The sequence below is a fragment of the Myotis daubentonii genome, chromosome 3, assembly GCF_963259705.1.
Source record: "Myotis daubentonii chromosome 3, mMyoDau2.1, whole genome shotgun sequence".
NCBI lineage: Eukaryota > Metazoa > Chordata > Mammalia > Chiroptera > Vespertilionidae > Myotis > Myotis daubentonii.
The window spans coordinates 140660711-140669082 of record NC_081842.1 but is presented as its reverse complement, the minus strand read 5'-3'; the positions used below and the strand labels follow the sequence as shown (position 1 = coordinate 140669082).

The 8372-nt window shown below is 41.9% G+C and overlaps 1 pseudogene; it reads right to left on the bottom strand.

The window, feature by feature from the left end:
* Positions 1–40: 40 nt before the first annotated feature.
* LOC132230756 (tubulin alpha-1C chain-like) lies at positions 41–1513 on the bottom strand (annotated as a pseudogene).
* Positions 1514–8372: the final 6859 nt, after the last annotated feature.

Sequence of the window (8372 nt, the reverse complement as noted above, 5' to 3'; positions counted from 1 at the left end):
TTTCCTTGACTTGAAGCCCATTCTTTTTTTTTTTTTGACATTCAAAATGAAAACAACTTTATTGCAAAGTTTAGGACACAATAGACTTCACAGAACAACAGAAATAAGACAATCCCAAGATGCTGGAGTGTAACATTGCAGCTAACAGGGTAGTACTCCTCACCCTCATCCTCTCCCTCATACTATCTGCTCCAACATTCTCATAATCCTTCTCAAGGGCAGCGATGTCCTCACGGGCCTCAGAAAACTCTCTTTCCTCCATGCCCTCACCCACGTACCAGTGGACAAAGACATGCTTGGCATACATCAGGTCAAACTTGTGGTCCAGGCGAGCCCAGGCCTCAGCAATAGCTGCGGTGTTGCTCAGCATGCACACAGTTTGCTGTACTTTGGCCAGGTCTCCACCAGGGACACAGTGAGAGGCTGGTAATTAATGCCAACTTTGAAGCCAGTGGGGCACCAATCCACAAACTGGATGCTGCGCTTGGTTTTGATGGTGGCAATGGCAGCATTAACATCTTTGGGGACCACGTCAGGCAGCAGGCAGCAAGCCATGTATTTACCATGGTGAGAGTCACATTTCAACATCTGGCTGGCTGGCTGAAAGCACGCATTGGTGATTTCTGCTACAGAAAGCTGCTCATGGTAGGCTTTCTCAGCAGAGATGACAGGGGCATATGTGGCCAGAGGGAAGTGGATGTGGGTGTAGGGCACCAGGTTGGTCTGAAATTAAGTGGGATCAACATTCAGGGCTCCGTCAAACCTGAGGGATGCAGTGATGGAGGACACAATCTGGCTAATAAGGCGGTTAAGGTTAGTGTAGGTTGGGCACTCAATATCGAGGTTTCTACGACAGATGTCATAGATGGCCTCGTTGTCAACCATGAAGGCACAATTGGAGTGCTCCAGGGTGGTGTGGGTGGTGAGGATGGAGTTGTAGGGCTCAACTACAGCTATGGAGACCTGGGGGACTGGGTAAACGGAGAACTCCGCTTCTTGCCATAATCAACGAAGAGACATTCCATCAGCAGGGAAGTGAACCCAGAACCAGTCCCCCAACCAAAGCTGTGGAAAACCAAGAAGCCCTGAAGGCCTGTGCACTGGTCATCCAGTTTCCAAATTCGGTCCAGGTTGAGGTCAGTGATCTCCTTGCCAATGGTGTAGTGCCCACCATTGGCAAGGAGATCGTAGTTATTGGCAGCATCTTCCTTGCCTGTGACCCGCTGCTCAGGGTGGAAGAGCTGGCGGTAGGTACCACTGTGAACTTCATCCATGACTGTGGGTTCCAGGTCTACAAACACTGCCCTGGGCACATGCTTGCCAGTGCCTGTTTCACTGAAGGTGTTGAAGGAGTCATCTTCCCCTCCAATGGTCTTGTCACTTGGCATCTAGCCATTGGGCTGGATGACGTGTTCCAGGCGATAGAGCTCCCAGCAGGCATTGCCGATCTGGACACCAACCTGGCCAACATGGATGGAGATGCACTCACACATAACTGAGACTTGTAGGGCTCGCGGGGCTGAAAAGTGCGAGAAAATGGGAACAACGACCTCCCACTGACAGACTACCAAGGAATCCGGGGAAGAAGTCTTGAAGCCCATTCAGTATGTAGCACACTGAAAACTCCCCCTCTTCTCACCCCACCAAAAAAAAAAAAATCCTTCTTCTAGTAAGTGTGGGTGATCAGCTAATGCTGGCAAACTGGTTTCTGATTCTCTTAGCATGTCCTGCATGAGAGGACCAGGGTCCTCCTTCAGTCATCTGGGTGACTTGGCACTTTTGTATTGCCCTCAGCTTTAGGAAGCTCAGCTGAAACTAAACCAGCAAGAGTCTCATTTTAACATCCTGTTATTTACAACTAGAGGCCCGGTGCACAAAATTCATGCACGGGTAGGGTCCCTAGGCCTGGCCTGTGAACAAGGCCGATCAGGTTCCCCACCTCCCCGCCTCTCCACCTCCCTGCCTCCTCCTTCCCTTGCTCCCTCAGCGCTCTGCTGCCGCCGCTGGTCACCCACCATGTTCTACACCACCCCCCTGGTGGTCAGCACACGTCATAGCGAGTGATCGAATTCCCAGTTGAACTCCCAAGGGGACACTTTGCATATTAGCCTTTTATATACATGAATTTTCTTCCTCTGAATGTCTTAACCTATAGTTTGAAAGTTTGCAATATCATTGCAGTTTGATATAGGCATAATGCATTGATATGTCAGATGCTATATAGAAAAAAGCACCCCTACTTTTTTTTAATCCTTAACTTAGGATGTGTTTTTATCAATTTTAGAGAGACAGGAAGGGAGAGAGAAAGAGAGAGAGAGAGAGAGAGAGAGAGAGAGAGAGAGAGAGAGAGAGAGAAACATCGATGTGATAGATAAACATCGATTGGCTGCCTCCTGCATGCACCTTCACCAGGGGTTGAACCTGCAACCTGAGCAGGTGCCCTGAACGGGAATCAAACCTGAGACCTTTCAGTGTAAGGGAAGACTCTCCAACCAACTGGCCACACTGGCCAGGGTTAACCATTACCTTTGATGGAAGATCCTAAGGTTATAACTTCTGGAGATTTTATATTTCCTAATTTAAAATATCCTGTTTCTACCCATTCCATGATATTGTACTATACTACTTGATATTAATAAAATCTTTGTTACTATTAAAAAATATTGCATATTTTAATCCTTGTTTTGATGGATGGAACATAAATAAGGCTTTTGTATTCATTTTCTGTTGCTGTATAACAACATATTGTCCCAAAACTTAGTGGTTTGAAACAACAAATATTTATTACCACTCGGTTTCTGTGGATCAGAAAGGCAGGAGCAGCTTAGCTGGGTGGCTCTGACATAAAGATCCTCATCTGAAAGCTCAACTGGGGTGTGAGGTGAGAATGACTGCTCCAGGCTCACTCACATGTTTCCTAGCAGACTTAAATTCCTTACCAGATGGGCCTTCCCATGGAGCTGCCTCATAACAAGACAACTGGCTTCCCTCAGGGTGAGCAATCCAGGAGAGTTAGAGAGAGTGTGGCCAAAATGCAAACCAGAGTTTTTTTTATAACCAACCTAATCTCAATGACATGCCACTATCTCTGCTGTATTTTATTCTTTAGAAGTGAGTTAAGTCTAGTGGCTAGACTCTAGCCCCCACACAAGGAATTACACAAGGGTGTGAACCAGGAGACAGAGATCATCAAGGGTGGGGTGCAGTGGGTGTCATTTAGAGGCTCCCTACCATGTTTCATAGTGGTAAATTAATGAGACTGGAAGATACTAATATTATTACCTCAGAATCTTCCAATATTATTAATATATACTCATGAAATCAGAAAAAAAATTCCAACTAGCCCAAGGTTGTATATAATTTTTCAAATTGAAAACTCACATACCACTGTTTTATTAGAGAATAAAATATGGCAGTCATATGCTACAGAAACCTGGGCAATTTGGACAATCTGTAATTATAGTTATTAGCTCCTTCAAAAGCTATAGTAACATTGGTTACACCATTTGTTGCTCTTCAATGAAAATATCTTTATGAATATGACCTATTGCCACCTGTCAAATAGAGTCACTAAAATATTTGCTAGCAAGATGAATTGAGAATTTTGGTGTCTTAAATATTTTATTAATTCATATTCTATTGCAAACGAAAACTATAGAGTATCTTCTTTTGTTAAATAATCATGTATTATTCTTCAGCAGTGTATAGGCAGTAGTTATTTGTATCCTACCTATTTCCAAATGGTGGCAGATTAAATTAATGCAAATTTAAGTGTTATCGTACTTCTTCATACTTTATATCATTATATTCTTCTCAAATGATTCTAAATTTATTTTCCCCCTTGATACTTGTAATGAGTCTATAATACAGTTGAAGTAAGTTTTACCTCCACTTTAGAAAAAAAACAGGTTTGGAGATTTTCACCAAGTCATACAACTTGTAAAAAGCAGAATGAAGGCATGAACCCAACTCTGGTGCATTTCCCACAGCTTAGTTTGATCCTTATTCATGCCAGTTTCTTTAAGCACAATTCTTTATGCCTATGTTTCTCTCTCTATTTCTTCTTCTCATTACAGCAGTCCCTTCAGCATTTCTTGCAGTGCTGGTTTGGTGGTGATAAACTCCTTTAGCTGGTTTTGTTGTGTTGTGTTGTGTTTGTTTGTTTGTTTGTTTTGTTGTCCAGGAAGCCCTTTATTTCACATCTGTTGTGAAAGATGGCCCTGCTGGTTATAGTAATCTTGGTTTCAGATCCTTGCTTTTCATTACCTTGAATACTTCATGCTGTTCCCTTCTGGCTTGTAGAATTTCTGTTGAAAAATCAGCTGACAGCCTATGGGAGCTCCTTTATAGGTAATAAATTGCTTTTCTCTTGTTGCCTTTAAGATTCTTTCTTTGTCTTTAATTTTGGGCATTTTAATTACGATGTGTCTGGGCATGGGCCTGTTTGGGTTCTTCTTGCTTAGGACTCTCTGTGCCTCCTGGACTTGTGTGACATTTTCCTTCACCAGGTGAGGGAAGTTTTCTGCCACTATTTCTTCAAACACATTCTCTATCCCTTGCTCACTTTCTTCCCCTTCTAGCACTCCAGTGATGCGAATATTGTTATGTTTCATGTTGTCCCACAGCTCCCTTAAACTGTCCTCCTGGTTTTTAATTGTTTTCTCTGTTTGGTTCTCTAATTGAATGATTTTTTTCTATCTTGTCTTCTAATTCACTGATCAGATACTTGACTTATCCTAATATGCTGTGTATTCCTTCCACTGTGTTCTTTTTTTTTTTTTTTTTTTTTTTGCTCTTGGCATTTTAATTATGATGTGTCTTGGTGTGGTCCTCTTTGGATTCCTTTTTTTGGGGGTTCTCTGTGCTTCTTGGACCTATAAGTCTATTTCTTTCACCAGGTGGGGGAAATTTTCTGTCATTATTTCTTCAAATAGGTTTTCAATATCTTGCTCTCTCTCATCTTCTGGCACCCCTATAATTCGGATGTTGGTACACTTGAAGCTGTCCCAGAGGCTCCTTACACTATCTTTGTATTTTCGGATTCTTTTTTCATTTTGCTTTTCTGGTTAAGTGTTTTTTGCTTCTTCGCCTTTCAAATCTTTGACTTGATTCTTGCGCTCCTCTGGTCTGCTGTTGAGAGTCTGTATAACATTCTTTATTTCAGTCAGTGTATGCTTAATTTCTAGTTGGTTCTTTATCACAACATTGAAGGTCTCATTAGATTTCTTGAGGATCTCACTACATTTATCAGCAGTTTCTAGAAAATTATTGAAAGACCTTAAAAGTGTGGTTTTGAGCTCTATATCTTCCATTTCTGACATTTGCGTCCTGTTTCTTTGTCTCCGCATTTTTTTTATGTTTTCTTGGTGCACCCCCTAGTGGTCTTTGTGCGCAGTCTTGTTCTAGTTAAGCCTTGATTGTTGTAGGTAATACTAGGGGGGATTTGACCTCCAGGCCAAGTGGCTGTGAGAATCAGCTGTGTCTGAAGTGGGAGAACTTCTGTCCTCTAGGGAGGTGCTAATCTAGCCTTTGCCTGAGGCTATCTGGCAAATGCCTCCGTGCAGGGCTTGGGCGGGGCGGGTCCCAGGGGATCTACAGGGCGGGCGGAGAGAGCAGTTATGGCTGCTCTCAGTCCCATCCCCAGGGGCTCTGCCTCTGAGTCCCAGCAACCACTGCAAACCTCAGAGAGAAAGCTGCCTTTGAGTTCCGACCGAAGCCAGACAGTCCCGCTTCTCCTGTTTGAGTCTGGGTCCCTAGAGACTCGCCCGGATCTGGAGCTCAGAGTCTGAGACTCCCACCGGATTGAAACAGACGACTGCGCCCTCAGCCGCCAGCCCGCTCCACATGCACTCCACACCTTAGTATTTTACTTCAGCACTGCGCCTCCTCTGAGTCTTGATATGCTTTTCTCTTTCCTCCTAGTTGTAGAACTTCCACTCAGCCAGCCTTCCTGTGGTTCTGGATGATGTTCGTTCCGTCTTTTAGTTGTATTTTTGAAGTGGTTGTTTGAGGCAGCAAACTCCGGTGTTAACCTATGCCGCCATCTTGGTTTGTCAATGTTCCACTGTGTTCTTTATTAGTGCTATGTCATTCTTCATAGTTACTATATCTTTTCTCATGCTGTTGAGAACCCTTGCCATCATTATTCTGTACTCTATGTCTGATAAATTTCTTATCTCCATTTCATTTAGCTCTTCTTCTAGAGAATTCTCTTGTTCTTCCATGGGGATTGTTTTTCTCTCTCCCCATTTTGGCTGCCAGTCTCTATGCGGTCTCTCCAGCCAGTCTTCAGTTGATTATTCAGGATGGTTTTTCTGTATTTTCGTTGTAATTCCAGTTTTGTCTTGGTAGCATGTCAGTATAGCTTCCACTTACTCTGCTGCCATTTTCTCTTTGTCCAAAATATTGATTTTATAAAGGAAAGGAACTCAACAGTCTTATTGTGACTTGATAAGAAATAAAGCTTAAAAATTAAAAAGACTGAAGAACTAAACAACATGGCCAAAAATATTCAAAGGATTAGCCCTAACCACTTTGGCTCAGTGGATAGAGCGTCAGCCTGCGGACTCAAGGGTCCCAGGTTCGATTCCAGCTAAGGGCATGTACCTTGGTTGTGGGCACATCCCCAGTAGGGAGTGTGCAAGAGGCATCTGATTGATGTTTCTCTCTCATCTATGTTTCTAACTCTCTATCCCTCTCCCTTCCTCTCTGTAAAAAATCAATAAAATATATTTTTAAAAAAATTCAAAGGATTTAATTAAACCAGCATATTTTTTTAGCTATATGGAACACTGTGTTAAGAGCCAAAGAAAATACAAGTATGAAAAAGTTATGGGAGACTTTTGTTTGTTTGCTTGCTTGTTTTTTGTTAATGCTCACCTGAGGATATTTTCCATTGATTTTTAGAGAAACTAGAAGGGAAAGGGGAGAAACTGAGAGAGAGAAACATCAATGTGAGAGAGACACATCAACTAGTTGCCTCCTGCAGGCACTGACCAGGGCCAGGGATCCAGCATCCAACCGAGGTATGTGCCCATGACCAGAATCGAACCCAGGACCCTTCAGTACATGGGCCAATGCTCTATCCACTAAGCCAATCTGGCTAGGGTGAAAAAGTTGTTTTTTAAACTCATAAACACAAACAACAATATGGTGGTTACCAGAGGGAAGTAGGTGAGGGTAGTACAGGGTAAAAGGGGTCAAATATATGATGACAAAAGAATATTTAATTTTGGGTGATAGGCATACAATGTAATATACAAATGATGTATTATAGAATTGTATACTTAAAACCTATATAATGTTATTAACCGATGTCACCCCAATAAATTTAATTTAAAAATAAAATGTTCTTTTAAATCAAAGAAAGTTCTTTTCTATCAATAAGTGAATTATTACATTTTGGGAAATCCTAAAAGGTAGATATATTCTTATATCCCATTTTACAATTGACAAAACTTAGGGTCAAAGGGCTCCAATTACTTGTTCAAGGTCACATAGCTGTGACAGAGCCAGGATTTGAGCTTAGGCAATTCTAGAGCCACATGCTTACCAACAAACCTCTTCTTATATATGTAAATAACTAAAAGACAAGGTAGGGTTTGATGAGTACTAAGACAAAATATTATAAAAGTATTAGGGAGGAAAAGATTGATCCTGACCTAAAAAGTGAGATTTACCTAAACTCGGTGAACTTGAGTAAGTCACCAAAACTCGTTGAGCCTCAGGATTTGATAAATGGATAACAAGAAGAAGGACATTTCAGGAATAGGGACCATCTTGAGCAAAGAACAGAAATGGCAGAGATGGCAAAGACAGTGTAAGGAAAATATATGAGCCAGTGTAACAGGAGATGGTTTTGGGAAGGTATTTTGGGGTCTTATTTTAAAATATTTTGATTACCAGTATAAAGATCTGATATCTTATTTCTTAGGAAATAGGAAACCATTGAACACTTCTGGCAGGGAGGACACATGCTATGATTGCAGTCCCCTGAAATTTATGATAAATTCATTATCTCTAGATTCTGTGGGTAAGGACCCGAGTTGATATGTTTGCTTCTTCATGGCCTATCTTGTCTGGAATGATTCTGTGCTATTCTGGACTGAAGGAGTGGTGTGAAACGATTGAGGAGAAGGCATTTTGGACCATCCAAAGAGCAGTGGATAGCTAAATTTAACATTTCATGAGAGTCTGGAGTGGAGAGTCTGGGACAATAAGAAATGAGTTTGGAGTGATAGGTTATCAGGCTCATAGGTTAAAATCTCCCTTTCTTAAAATCAGCTGTGCCACATAACATAACTTAATCATAGCAGTGATTATCACATCATATTTACAAGTCTCGGGGATTACACAGGGCGTGTACACCAGGA